This window comes from Arvicola amphibius, chromosome 11 (genome assembly GCF_903992535.2).
Source record: "Arvicola amphibius chromosome 11, mArvAmp1.2, whole genome shotgun sequence".
Taxonomy (NCBI): domain Eukaryota; kingdom Metazoa; phylum Chordata; class Mammalia; order Rodentia; family Cricetidae; genus Arvicola; species Arvicola amphibius.
This window is the reverse complement of record NC_052057.2, coordinates 47,831,679-47,844,987: the sequence shown is the minus strand read 5'-3', so window position 1 is coordinate 47,844,987 and position 13,309 is coordinate 47,831,679. Positions and strand designations below refer to the sequence as shown.

The 13,309-nt window shown below is 40.5% G+C and overlaps 1 pseudogene; it reads left to right on the top strand.

Moving 5' to 3' along the window:
• Positions 1 to 263: 263 nt before the first annotated feature.
• LOC119826959 lies at positions 264 to 407 on the top strand (annotated as a pseudogene).
• The last annotated feature ends 12,902 nt before the right edge of the window (positions 408 to 13,309 follow it).

The window sequence follows — 13,309 nt, the reverse complement described above, 5'->3', positions numbered from 1 at the left end:
CACGGAGTGTCCTCCAGTGTCATTTCCCACCCCACCCCACCCTCTGTCATAGAAGGATGAAAAACAGCCAGTGTCCTGAAGAATTAACACTGTAGCTAACAGTGCTGTCTGTGAGGCAGTGTCTGAGGAGCTAACACTGTAGCTAACAGTACTATCTTGTGGGGCAGCTCACCAGTGGTAAGGAAGAAGGGCCACCAATGCTAGGGTGGAGATATGAGTTCAGGACAACACCAGATGTTCAGGAAAAAGATACAGAAAAAAAAAAACTTGCAGGAGAGACACCATGATCTAGAAGGTAGTTTTCCTAGGGCAAGGCTCATCCACTGCCCTTGAAATATGCTGACCCCTGCCATCTCCCCAAATGTGGGAAACTTGATAGCATAGTATGTAATAATAACAGACTGTTTAGAGATTGAGCTGCAGGCTGGGCATGGCAGCGTACACCTTTAATCCCAGTATTTGGGAAGCAGAGGCAGGTGGATCTCTGTGAGTTTGAGGCCAGCCTGGTCTACAAGAGTTAGTTCCAGGACAGGCTCAAAAGCTACAGAGAAACCCTGTCTCAAAAAACCAGAAAAAAAAGAAGAAATAATTTTAAATTAATATGTTTGTGTTTTTACAAGGATTCTAAGCATATCTCCTAAAAAGAAAGGACTTTTCCCTTATTCCTTTCAAATAAATAATCTTTTTTTTTAAATCTCAAATATGCCCACTCTATTTCTTGGATATACTCACTACCATTACCTTAGTTCAGGCTTTCTGCATCATCTATGAGTTCTTATTGTTCCCAAGGGTCTTGTCTCCATTGGAGCTACTATAATAAATTATAGACTGAGTATTATAAGCTATAAACGTGTTTCTCATAGTTTTAAATGGTAGAAAGTTCATAGCAAAGGTGAAGACCCAGAGACTTGTAAGAGCTGAGTTCCTGGCTGCAGGAGGATGCTTTCTTTCTCTGTCCTCACCTGGAGAACAAGCAGGAAGCAAGCTTTCTGGGGTCTTCTTTGAAGGACAGTAATCCCATCATTAAGACTCCAACCTTTGCCTCCAAAGGCCCAGCTCCTAAGAACATGCGTCAGAAAGGGTTCAAGTTTCAGCACGTGCAGCTGGAATCACAGTCCTGTGTTCTAACAAGATCCTTCTCCCCTATTTCCTTCACTTCGATCCCTGCTCCACTCTGGACGGAGGGGAATCTTTCATAGTAGGTCAGCGTACTGCTTTCACAATGGCAGAGCTCCCTTTCTGGAGCATCTCAGGTCTCCAGGAATACTTCAGGACCCAGTCCTGCCTAACTTCCTGTCCCATCACTTGAAAAGCTTTAATCCAAGAATCCCCTTCCTCAATCTCTACTCTTTAAAACTCCAGCTCAAAATGTCACTTATTCCTTAATATCTCAGTCTACTCATCTCTCCTCTCCCCCACCCAGGCAGACATGCGATGCTTTTCTCCCTCTGTGCCAATAGTGTTGCTCTATTGTGCACAAGAACGATGCAGATGGACCCCGGGGTCATGTGCATGCTTGGAAGTGCTTCACACACAGCTACACTAGAGCCTTGCCTATTCTTCTCCAATATAATATCGAATTTCAGAGAGCAGAGAATTTTTCTTTTAAATCCTCAAGGGCTCTCCACATTTTCTACAATAAAATGAACTTTCCAAATTTATTTATAGACAGAAAAGAAGTGAAGGAAGGAGTAGACATTTGATGCTTTCTAGAAATGAAGCTTTGGGCACATTGCTCCTCTGTATGTCACTCACCCCATTTGCAAAACAGAAATCATAGTGCCAGATCTTATTCATGTGGGACTGTCATAAGGGTGAGTGGGTTGAAAGAATGATCATAAAATTCTAATTCTGAATTAAGCCCAAGATTATTCTATTTGTATATGTGTGTGTGAAAAAGATATATATTGAAATACATTTATTGCAATATATATATTGGAAAAAGAGAGTTGGAAAATTTCTCTGAAGTTGTTATTCAAAAAATATTTTTATTGATCAATGGTAGAAGATAAAGCATACTATAATTCCAACTCGCCTCCCTTTATTAATAAATTCAGCCATATCAAAATGCAATAAAAGGGGTATAAGAGATTCCTAAGAAACATCCAAATTTGTATCAATCATCTTCTATCCACTAAAACTAGCATTTCTATTAAAATGATATTACATAAGACAATGTTAACATAAAGAGACTCTCTAACTCTTGAGACCAACTAGTCAAAGGCAGACTTGACTAGCTTTCCTTTGTATATATTAGAAGTAGAAGAAAATAGGTCAGAAATTAGAAAATGCAAAATGGAAATAGTTACAAAATAAAATGTTTCCACAAATAAATTGTGAGTGCATATAATCACAGACCTAAAGGTTACGAGTGCAAAGACACAAGAGTTAAGAGTGCAAAGACACAAGAGTTAAGAGTATTAGGTTTATGGTAAGAGTCACATTAAGTGAGAACTACAAAGACATGGAAAGCTCATACCTCCTAAAAAATGGGTTTCTCTAAGAAAAGGAAAAGGAGGGACTTGGAAAAATGTATATGTGTACAGTCAAGGGCAGACATTATTCCTAAATATGACTACAGTGGTAGAAACGCTGAGATAATAAGCTCCACTGTAAATATGTGGGGACACAATATGTATTTTGATCATCACTATAAATTTCAATACTAAAAGGGAGGAGAGAAGGAAAGGGGGAGGAAAGAGGGGCAAAGCACACATGAGAACATGGCACAACACAGACAACTCCAGAGAAGAGTGAGCACCTTGGAGCACAGACCACCAAGGTACAAGCTGGAAAGTGACTTCCCTAACACAGGTGCCACACAGTGTCACTCATATACCTGTAAGTAACCCTGATAAGAGCCAAGTGTGCTAGAGGAACTGGTTCTGTCGAGGAGCCCCATAAGGTTAAGAGTCACTGTTAAGAGTATTTCACAAGCTAAAGATGTCACTGTGAAATGACCCAGCAGGTAGACATGTTTAAATGCTGCCCTGGTGACCCTAGGTCCATTCCCAGAAGCCACAAGACAGCAGGTGAGAACCAGCTCCCAGCAGTTGCCCTCTGACCTCCATATGAATGTTGCGACATGGGTGTGCTTGTGCATACATACACATAAAAGAGAAGCAGATATAATAAATATAAAGTGATATATAAAACTTAAAGAAGGAAGGAGGGAAAGGGAAGGAAGGTAAGAAAGTAGAAAGGAGGGAAAGGGAAGGAAAGAAGGAAGGGAGGAAGGGAGGGAGGGAGGAAGGAAGGAAGGATGAACAAATGAAAAAAGTCCATAAAAGCTAAGATGGAGATAGCAAGGAGACAAAGATCTTAGCATCCAAGCATGGAAATGGGAGTTCAGATGCTCGGAACCCACAGAAACACTTGGTGAGCCCACCTATAATTCCAGTGCTTATAAACCAGAGAGAAGACACTTGAATCAACCTAGTTAGTGAAGCTAATCATTTCATAAATCTCCAGGTTCAGTTCAGAGACTCTGCCTTGGTGAGTAAGGTAAAGTGCAATCAAGAAAGACCCCTGACATCAACTTCTGGCTTCCATGTGCACATGGACATATGTACACTCACATCTCCATGCACGTGGTTGTACAGACTTTTCCTCTCAGATTAAAACCTTCCATCTTGAAGGGAGACTTCTTAAGACACTGGGTGAGGAAAGGGAGATGAAACAACAGAGCCTTCTAAGAGGAGATGAAACACTCTGTTCTATTGGGTCACTCATTAAGACAGAAAGTACACAACTCAAAATAGCTTCAGGAAGTCCCTGAAACTGACTGTATTCAATAGGTCCCTCCCTCTCAAAGAGTCCAGATTAGGTTCTCAGCACAAAGGAGATTCATTTGCTACAGAGAGACAAATGGCAGGGGATAAGAGACAAGTATAGGGGATAGAAGATGAGAGAAAGGGAAAAGGACAAGGGAAATGGGTGAGACCCATGTGATTCATAGGCAAATGGCAGATTATAAAGGTAAAAAGGGAAACCTCATGTTAGGATGAGGTGTTTAATTTTGATTGAATGGATTAATTGGGGCAGCCAAAGAGGGAGTTGATTACTAGACTTCAATACTACCTTGGTAGTCAGCCTTGGGTGTAGGAAGTTGCCAAATAAGGGAACAGATTTCGGTGGGTAGCTGTTGGAATGTAATCTAATGGTTTTTAGCAAGGCCAAGGGAAGAGGGAAAGGCAAGGCCTTCCAGAGCCGTAGGCACCCAGCTCAAGCCAGCTACAATCACATCAGTAAAGACTGTTGAGAGTCACTCTTAGACAAGCTGAGCTGCCTAAGAACTCTCAGACCAGCCAAGCAGCCTGTAAAAAGCCAACAAGACAAGTTGCCTGGGAAAGACTCAGGCCAACTCAGGCCCCTGGGAAGGACACCCTCTGACCTGTTGAGCTGCCCGCAAGCTGGGCCGTGTGCTCCAGGCTTGCAGCTGTGTGAGTTGTGACACATGCTGGGGTGAACTTTAATGATGCAGCTGTCTTTGGGTCATTTCTGCTCCTGTCAATAACTCCTCACCCACAATCCTGACAGTAACCCCAATAAAACTCATTGGTTCACCATGTTGCAATTTGGTGGTACCTTCTTTGATCTGTCATGTTTTCCTGTCTGGGATGAGTAGATCTTTGCACACACCTCCTCAGGAACTGCATCACACAGCACACATTTACCCACACTTGTGCACATGCATATATGCACGTCACACATACATGTGGGAAGAAAGCAGAAAATGACACGGCCACAAGTCAGTCACTCCATGTCACAGCAGCTTTTCCATCTAGCTGCCAGATATCAGTTCTATCCAAAAGCTCTTCCCGGTTCCCAAGCACATTTCAGACATTTGCCCCCTTGATATGTGGCGCTGCCCTGTGGAGAAGGTGCAGAAGAATGGCCACTATTTCACTACTAAGAAAACAAAAGCTCAGGGAAGGAAGGCTATACTTCTAGAAAGAGGCACGCTGAAGGTAAAAGTCCAGATCTTCTGGGCCTGAACACACTGTGCCCACTTCCACTTCAAGCTGAACAGTGATCAAGGGGAACCTTTGATTATTTCAAACCCCTTGGCAATGGCTTCTGACCTTTTCCTTCTACCAAGGCGGTGTATTCACTTTTTGAGATAGTCTTACCTAGCCCAGCATGGCCTTGAACTCAGTGGGTAGTCAAGGATGATACTGAACTTCTGCTCTTTCCTGCCTTCCATTCTCAAATGCTAGAACTACAGGTATGAGCCACCGCCCTGGCTTGGTACAGTACTAAAGAATCCAGGGCTTCATGCCTTTGAGGCCAACACTCTGAGGCAAACCAGCTGAGATACTCCCCCAGCGCCAGGTACTGTGTTTTAATAACTGGAGGACAACGGACCAAGATGGGTTAAGTTCATCGTATCTCAGGCTTTGGCAGCAGACTCGGACCACAGATGGGCAGAGGCAAACCCCAGGGTGCAATGCTCCAAGCAGGGATTGTAACAGGAAAATCAAAAGAACAGCTGTAGCTCCTTCAACATTACAGTTTTTAAAATTCCAAGCATGTGAAGAACCATAAAAATCACAAGTAGGCCCCTGGATCATAACAGATGAATAACGGATTTATAATCTTTAAAACGGCAAGGAGAATGGCTTACATTTGTACCACTTCCTCTTTTGATTACAATCATTGTCCCAGGAGCGAATTCGTGTTGTGCCTTCTCTGATTCTTTTTGCAATCCATCACCAGAAAACACCAGAAGGGTAATGCTGCTGTAAATCTCAGGAAGATAATAAAAGCCACTAGAACTTCTGACCTCTCAGTTGCTTTGTTGTGGGTTTTGGTTGTTGCTTGTTTATCATAATTCAAACAGGCAGCCATTTTCTTACTGTGGCCTGCTGACCACTTCAATAACCCAGAAGAGTGAAGTAGTCTGGACAGTTTACTCCCATGATATTAAAACAAGGTTAACGCCAAAAGCCTGACACTTGCTGGTTTTAATAAACAAACCTGGATATTAGTTACAAATCTTACTCCGGGTTTCCAGTCTGGGGGCCAAGAAGTGGTACAAAGTGCGTTTCTCCCTGGATTGTTTTGTCATTTTTCTAGTGCTTTCTAGCTATATGTTGTTTGAATGTCAATATACTTTCCCTTCTCTGAAACACCCAAACTGCAACAGAATAAAACAAAAATTCCCTTTTCCTTAGTGAGTGGTTTGGGAAGTCCATCTGTCGTGTTGCTTTGATTGGTTAATAAATAAATCTGTTTCAGCCAGTGGCTTAGCAGAAATAGTGCTAGGTGGGAAAACTAAACTGAATGCTGGGAGAAAGAAGGCAGAGTCAGAAAGAAGCCAGGGGAGAAAGATGCAAACTACCAGCCACAACCTTGCCAGTAGGCCATGAGCCTCATGGTCAAATACAAAATAATGGAAATGGGTTAATTCTAGGTGTAAGAGCTAGCTAGCAATATGCTTAAGTGATTGGCCAAGCAGTGATTTAATTAATACAGTTTCTGTGTGATTATTTTGGGTCTGAGCAGCCGGGACCAAACTAGCGGCCTCCTACAACAAGTGGGGACTTCATTTTTCCAATTCAGTCCGTTCTCCTTTCTTTTAAGTAAACACCTATAAAACTGGTAAGAACTGTTTTAAAATCAAAATCTCATTTTTTTTCCCTCAAATCTCACGGCTTGGAAAATATAGTGTGAGTGTCTCAAGCATAGCACACATAGAGACAGCTGCAGGGGCTTGCACATGGGCTCTAACTGACGACGAACCACTATGGCCTGAAGGAGGACACTGAGCCATGCGGGTCTTGGTGTCATGTGTGTCTCTGTGTAAGCACCTGGAAAACAAGAGCTGTACCATGTAAGCAAATCAGAGCAAAGAAGATGGGGACTCTGTTAAATTTCATAGGCAGTACCCACATCCTGCAGTTAGGAAACTACAACAATGGCATAAAAACTCAGTAACTTCTAAATTAAAAAAGAAATTGTTTCATGGGGCTGGAGAAATAGCTTAGTAGTTACGAGCGAAGTTCAGAGCACAGATCCCACATCAAACGGCTCACAACTGCCCGTGTCATCAGCTCTAAGGAATCCTATTCCCTCTTCTGGACTCTAAGAGCACCAGCAGTCACACATGTGTGCGCACACGTGCGCGCACGCACACACACACACAAAGATGCACATACATACATATGATTAAAAATATGATAATTTGTAAAGCACCATTTCTTTTCTGTCTCTTGTTGCCTACTTTCTCTCCACTGGTCCAGCTACGGTATCTATGTTATAGCACAGGACTCCATTGGTCCAGCTACAGTATCTATGTTCTTATGGCACAGGAACTACATTACACATCACAGAGACTCTCATTTCACAGCTGACCTGATGGCAGAAGTGTGTCTTTCCCATCTCTTCTTCTGTATTCTCCCTGGCCGGGGGCAACTTCATACACAGGCAACATTTGAGACCTATGGGGAATTTCTCCCTTCCAGGCTGCAAAACTTGGGACACATTGTTTTATGAATGGTATTACATCACTTCTACACAGTGCTCTTGATTAATGTAGCAGTCTCCAGAAATCATACCAGGTACACAGCCTCTTGATTGTTATTTTCACTGTGATTATTATGCAAATGTAAATGAAACACATTTATAGATTATTACACAGATTTGATTAGCAATATTTTAAGATTTCTATCTTTCTTTTCTTTATTTCTTTCTCTCTTGTCTCCCTCTGAAGTCCTGACTGTGCTGGAACTCACTGTGTAGACAAGGCTAGCCTCAAAATCCCAGAGCTCCACCTGCCTCTGCCTCCCAAATACAGGGATTAAAAGTGAGTGCCACCATTCAAAAGGATTTACTTCATTTGTAATTAAGTTCATGTGTGTATCTACGTGTTGTTATGTACATGTGAGTATAGATGCCCTCAAGGGCCAGCAGAGGGCACAGATCTCCTAAAAGTCCCTCTGCAGAAGTTGTGAGTCTTCCAGTGTGGATCCTGTCATCCAAACTCTGATGCCCTACAAGAGTGCTGTGTACTCTTAATCCTTGAGCCGTCTCTCAAGCACAATTAAGGTAGTCATCAATCTGATTACAGGGGAAGGACAGTTCAGGCACCCTCTCCACTACTGTTTAGATTCTTACCTGGGGTCATCCTTGTGGATTCCTCGGAATTTTCCTAGTGCCTTATTTATTGCAAACCCCAGAATGGCTCCCTCTTTCAAGGTATCTTTTTCCTTGTTCTCCCTCTTTGTCCTTCTCCCCTCTCCACTCACCTACCACCCTCACCCCTCACCCCAAGCTGCCAATTTACTAAGGATATCTTGTCTACATCCATATATGTCTCCTTTAGGGTTCTCCTTGTTTCCTGTCTTCTCTGGGATCATGGACTATAGGTTAGTCATCCTTTGCTTTATACTTAATATCCACTTATCAGTGAGTACATACCATGATTGTCTTTCTGAGTCTGGGTTATCTCACTCAGGATGGTTTTTCTAGTTCCATCCATTTGCCTGAAAATTTCAAGATGTCATTGTTTTTTACTTCTGAGTAGTACTCCATTGTGTAAATGTACCAATTTTCTTTATCCATTCTTCAGCTGAGGGGCATCTAGGTTGTTTCCAGGTTATGGCTATTACAACAATGATGCTATGAATATAGCTGAACAAATGTCCTTATAATAGGAGTGAGCATCTTTTGGATATATGCCCAAGAGTGTTATTTCTGTGTCCTGAGGTAGACTGATTCCCAATTTTCTGAGAAACAACCATACTGATTTTTAAAGTAGCTGTACAAGTTTGCACTCTCACAAGCAATGGAGGAGTGTACACCTTACTGCACACTCCATCCAGCACAGGCTTTCATTAATGTTTTTGATCTTAACCATTCTGACAGGTGTAAGATGGTATCTCAGAGTTGTTTTGATTTGGATTTCCCAAATATCTAAAAATGCTGACCAGTTCCTTAAGAGTCTTTTGGCAATTTGAGATTCCTTCATTGAGAATTCTCTGTTTAGATGTATACCCAATTTTTAATTGGATTATTTGATATTTTGATATCTAGTTCTTCGTATATTTTGGTGATTAGCCCTCTGTCAGATGTGGGATTGGTAAAGGTTTTTTCCCATTCTGTAAGTTGCTGTTTCGTCTTATTGACTGTCTCCTTTGCTTTACAGAAGCTCTGCAGTTTCAAAGGTCCTATTTATTAATTGTTTCAGTGTCTGTGCTACTAGTGTTATATTCAGGAAGTAGTCTCCTGTACCAATGCGTTCAAGGTTACTTCCCACTTTCTCTTCTATGAGGTTCAGTGTGGCTGGCTTTATGTTGAGGTCTTTGATGCATTTGGACTTGAGTTTTATGCGTGGGAATAGATATTTGCATTCTTCTACATATCAACCAACATCCAGTTATGCAAGGACCATTTGTTGAAGGTGCTTTCTTTTTTTTTTCATTGTGTAATTTTAGTTTCTATTTCAAAATTCAGGTGTTCAAAGCCAGGTGGTGGTGGCTCATGCCTTTAATTCCGGCACTCAAGAGGCAGTCAGGCATATCTCTGTGAGTTTGAGGCCAGCCTGGTCTACAAGAGCTGTTCCAGGATAGGCTCTAAAGCTACAGAGATTTTCTGTCTCAAAAAATAATCAGATAGTCATAGGTGTTGGATTAATATCAGGGTCTTAGAATAGATTCCATTGGTTCCCCTGTCTGTTTTTGTGCCAATACCAAGCTATTTTCATTACTGTAGCTCTGTAATAGAGCTTGAAATCAGGAATGGTGATGCCTCTAAAAGTTTCTTCATTGTACAGTATTGTTTTAGCTATCCTGGCTTTTTTGTTTCTCCATATGAAGTTAAGTATTATTCTTCTAAGGTCTGTGAAGAATCATGCTGAGATTTTGATTGGAATTGCATTGAATCTGTAAATTGATTTTGGTAAGACTGCCATTTTTACTATGTTGATCCTACCTATCCAAGAGTATGGGAATTTGCTGTGGGTCAATGGTTTGTACCCTGTCAATTGTATTTTAATAAAACGCTGGTTGGCCAGTAGCCAGACAGAAAGTGGGACAACCATGCAGGAAGTAGAGACAGGGCGATGAGAACAGGAGAATTCTGGGAAGAGCAAAGCGTGGTCTGCAGTTGTGACCCAGCCACAGAAGAAGCAAGATGTGACTGCCTCGCTGAATAAGGTACCGAGCCACGTGGCTAACATAGACAAGAATAATAGGTTAATATAAGTTATAAAAGTTAATAAGAAGTCTGAGCTATTAGGTCAATCAGTTTATAACTAATGTAGACCTCTGTGTGATTTCTTTAGGACTTAATGACTGTGGGAACTGGGAAGGACAGAAACCATAGTCAACAGGAGTTCTTTTCATTGTCTAATATCTTCTTCAATTTCTTTCTTTAAAGACTTAAAGTTCTTGTCATATAGGTCTTTCATTTGTTTGGTTAGAGTTAACCCAAGATAGTTTCTATTGTAAAGGGTGATGTTTCTCTGATTTCCTTCTCAGCCCATTTGTCATCTGTATATAGGAGGGCTACTGATGTTTTAAAGCTAATCTTATATCCTGCTACATTACTGAAAGTGTTTATCTGTTGTACAAGTTCCCTGATAGAATTTTGGGGGGCACCTATGTGAACTATCATATCATTTGCAAATAGCAAACGTTTGACTTCTTCTTTTCCAATTCATATCCCCTTGATCTCCTTTTTTTGTCTTATTGCTGTAGCTAGAACTTCAAGCACTGTATTGAATAGATGTGGAGAGAGTGGACAGCCTTGTCGTGTTCCTGATTTTAGTGGAATCACTTTGAGTTTCTCTCCACTTAGCTTGCTGTTGGCTGTTGAACTGCTATATATTGCCTTTATTATGTTGAGGGATGTTTCTTGTATCCCTGCTCTCTCCAAGACATTTATCATGAAGGGGTGTTAGATTTTGTCAAAGGCTTTTTCAATATCTAATGAGATGATCACATTGCTTTGTTCTTTCTGTTTGTTTATATGGTGGATTACATTGACGGATTTTTATATGTTGACTCACCCTTGTATCTCTGAGATGAAGCCTACTTGACCATGGTGGATGATTTTTCTGATGTGTTCTTAGATCGGATTCCCAGCATTTTATTGAGTACTTTTGCATCAATAATCATGAGGGAGATTAGTCTGTAATTTTCTTTCTTATTTGCATCTTTGTGTGGTTTAGGTACCAGGGGAATTGTCACCTCATAAAAAGAGTTTGGCAGTCTTCCTTCTGTTTCTATTGTGTGGAACAATTTGAAGAGTGTTGAGATTAGCTCTTTTTTGAAATTCTGGTAGAATTCTGTCAAAAATCCATCTAGTCCTGGGTGTTTTCTGGTTGGGAGACTGATGATGGCTGCTTCTATTTCCTTAGGGGTTAAAAGCCCTATTTAAATTGTTTACCCATTCTTGAATTAATTTTGGTATGTGGTACCTGTCCAGAAAATTGTCTATTTCCTTTAAATTTTCCAATTTTGTGGAGTACAAGTTTTTGAAGTATGACCTAATGATTCTCTAGAGTTCCTTTGTGTCGGTTATTATGTCCCTCTTTTCATTTCTGATTGTGTTAATTTGGATGTTCTCACTCTGCCTTTAGGTTAGTTTGGATAAAGGTTTGTCTATCTCGTTGATTTTCTCAAAGAACCAACTTTTTGTCTCATTGATTCTTTGTACTGTTTTGTTTCTCTTTTATTGATTTCAGCCCTCAATTTGATTATTTCCTGACATCTCCTCCTCCTGAGTGAATTTGCTTCTTTTTCTTTCCTAGAGCTTTCAAGTGGTGTGTTGTTAAGTCACTAGTGTGAGATTTCTCCAGGTTCTTTATGTAGACACTTAGTGCTATGAACTTTCCTCTTAGCACTGCTTTCAAAGTGTATATTCTTTTTCTGTTAAGTCCATTTGAGTCATACCTTCTATTAGCTCCTTTATTTCTCTGTTGAGTTTCTGTCTGGCATACCTGTCCAGTCGTGGGAGTCGGGTGTTGAATTCTCCCACTGTTAGTGTGTAGGGTATGATGTGTGATTTACACTTCAGTAATGTTTCCTTTACAAATGTGGGTGCCCTTATATTTGGGGCATAAATATTCAGAATTGAGACTTAATTTTGATGGATTTTTCCTGTGATGAATATATGTTCTTCTTCATATTTTTTGATTAATTTTAGATTGAAGTCTATTTTGTTAGATATTAGGAGAGCTACAACCACTTGTTTCTTATATCTATTTAATTGGAAAATCTTTTCCCAATCCTTTCTCTGAGGTAAAGTCTGTCGTTGAGGTTGAAGTGTATTTCTTGTAATCAGCAGAGGAATGGATCCTGTGTTCATATCCATTCTCTTAGCCTGTGTCATTTTATAGGTGAGTTGAGCATTGATATTTAGAGATATTAATGACCAGTGATTGTTAGTATCTGTTATTTTTGGTTTTGGTGGTGGTGGTGGTGTGTGTGTTTTCTTTCTTTGGGTTTTGCTGTTGTGGGATTATTTTTTGCCTGTGTTTGTGAGTGAGCTAGCTTCCTTGGGTTGGAGTTTTCTGACTAGTACTTTCTGTAGGACTGGATTTGTAAAAAGGTATTGTTTAAATCTGTTTTTTATGGAATATCTTGTTTTCTCTGTCTATAGTGATTGAAAGCTTTACTGGGTATAGTAGTCTGTGCTTGCATTCTTTATTCTATATGTTTAGTGTTTTGATTTTTGGGCAGCAGGCCAGTCTATTTGGTATTCTGTAAGCTTCTTGTACCTTCATAGGCATATCCTTCTTTAGGCTTGGAAGTTTTCTTCTATGATTTTGTTGAATATATTTTCTGGGCCTTTGAGTTGGAGTTTCTCTCCTCTTCTACCCCTATTATTCTTAGATTTATTCTTTTCATGGTGTCCCAGATTTCCTGGATATTTTGTGTTAAGAGTTTGTTGGGTTTAAGATTTTCTATTTCTTCTGTAGTATCTTTAACACCTGAGATTCTTTTCTCCACCTCTTGTATTCTGCTTCCCAAGTGCTGAGATTAAAGGCGTGCACCACTATTGCCCAGCTTTCTTTGCTTTCTTTAAGGGATTTGTTGATTCTTCCAATTATTTGTTTGTCTTTTCCTCCACTTCTTTAAGGTAACTTTTCATTTCCTCTTTAAGTGCCTCTATCATCTTCATAAAGTTATTTTTAAAGTAATTTTCTTCTGTTTTGTCTGTGTTGGGACGTTCAGGTCTTGCTGATACAGAACCACTAGTTTCTGGTGGTGCCATATTGCTCTTTATGTTGTTGAATGTGTTCTTATATTGTTGTTTTTCCATCTCTTCCTCCAGTGCATGCAGGTGGAGCCTGTGGGCTAGG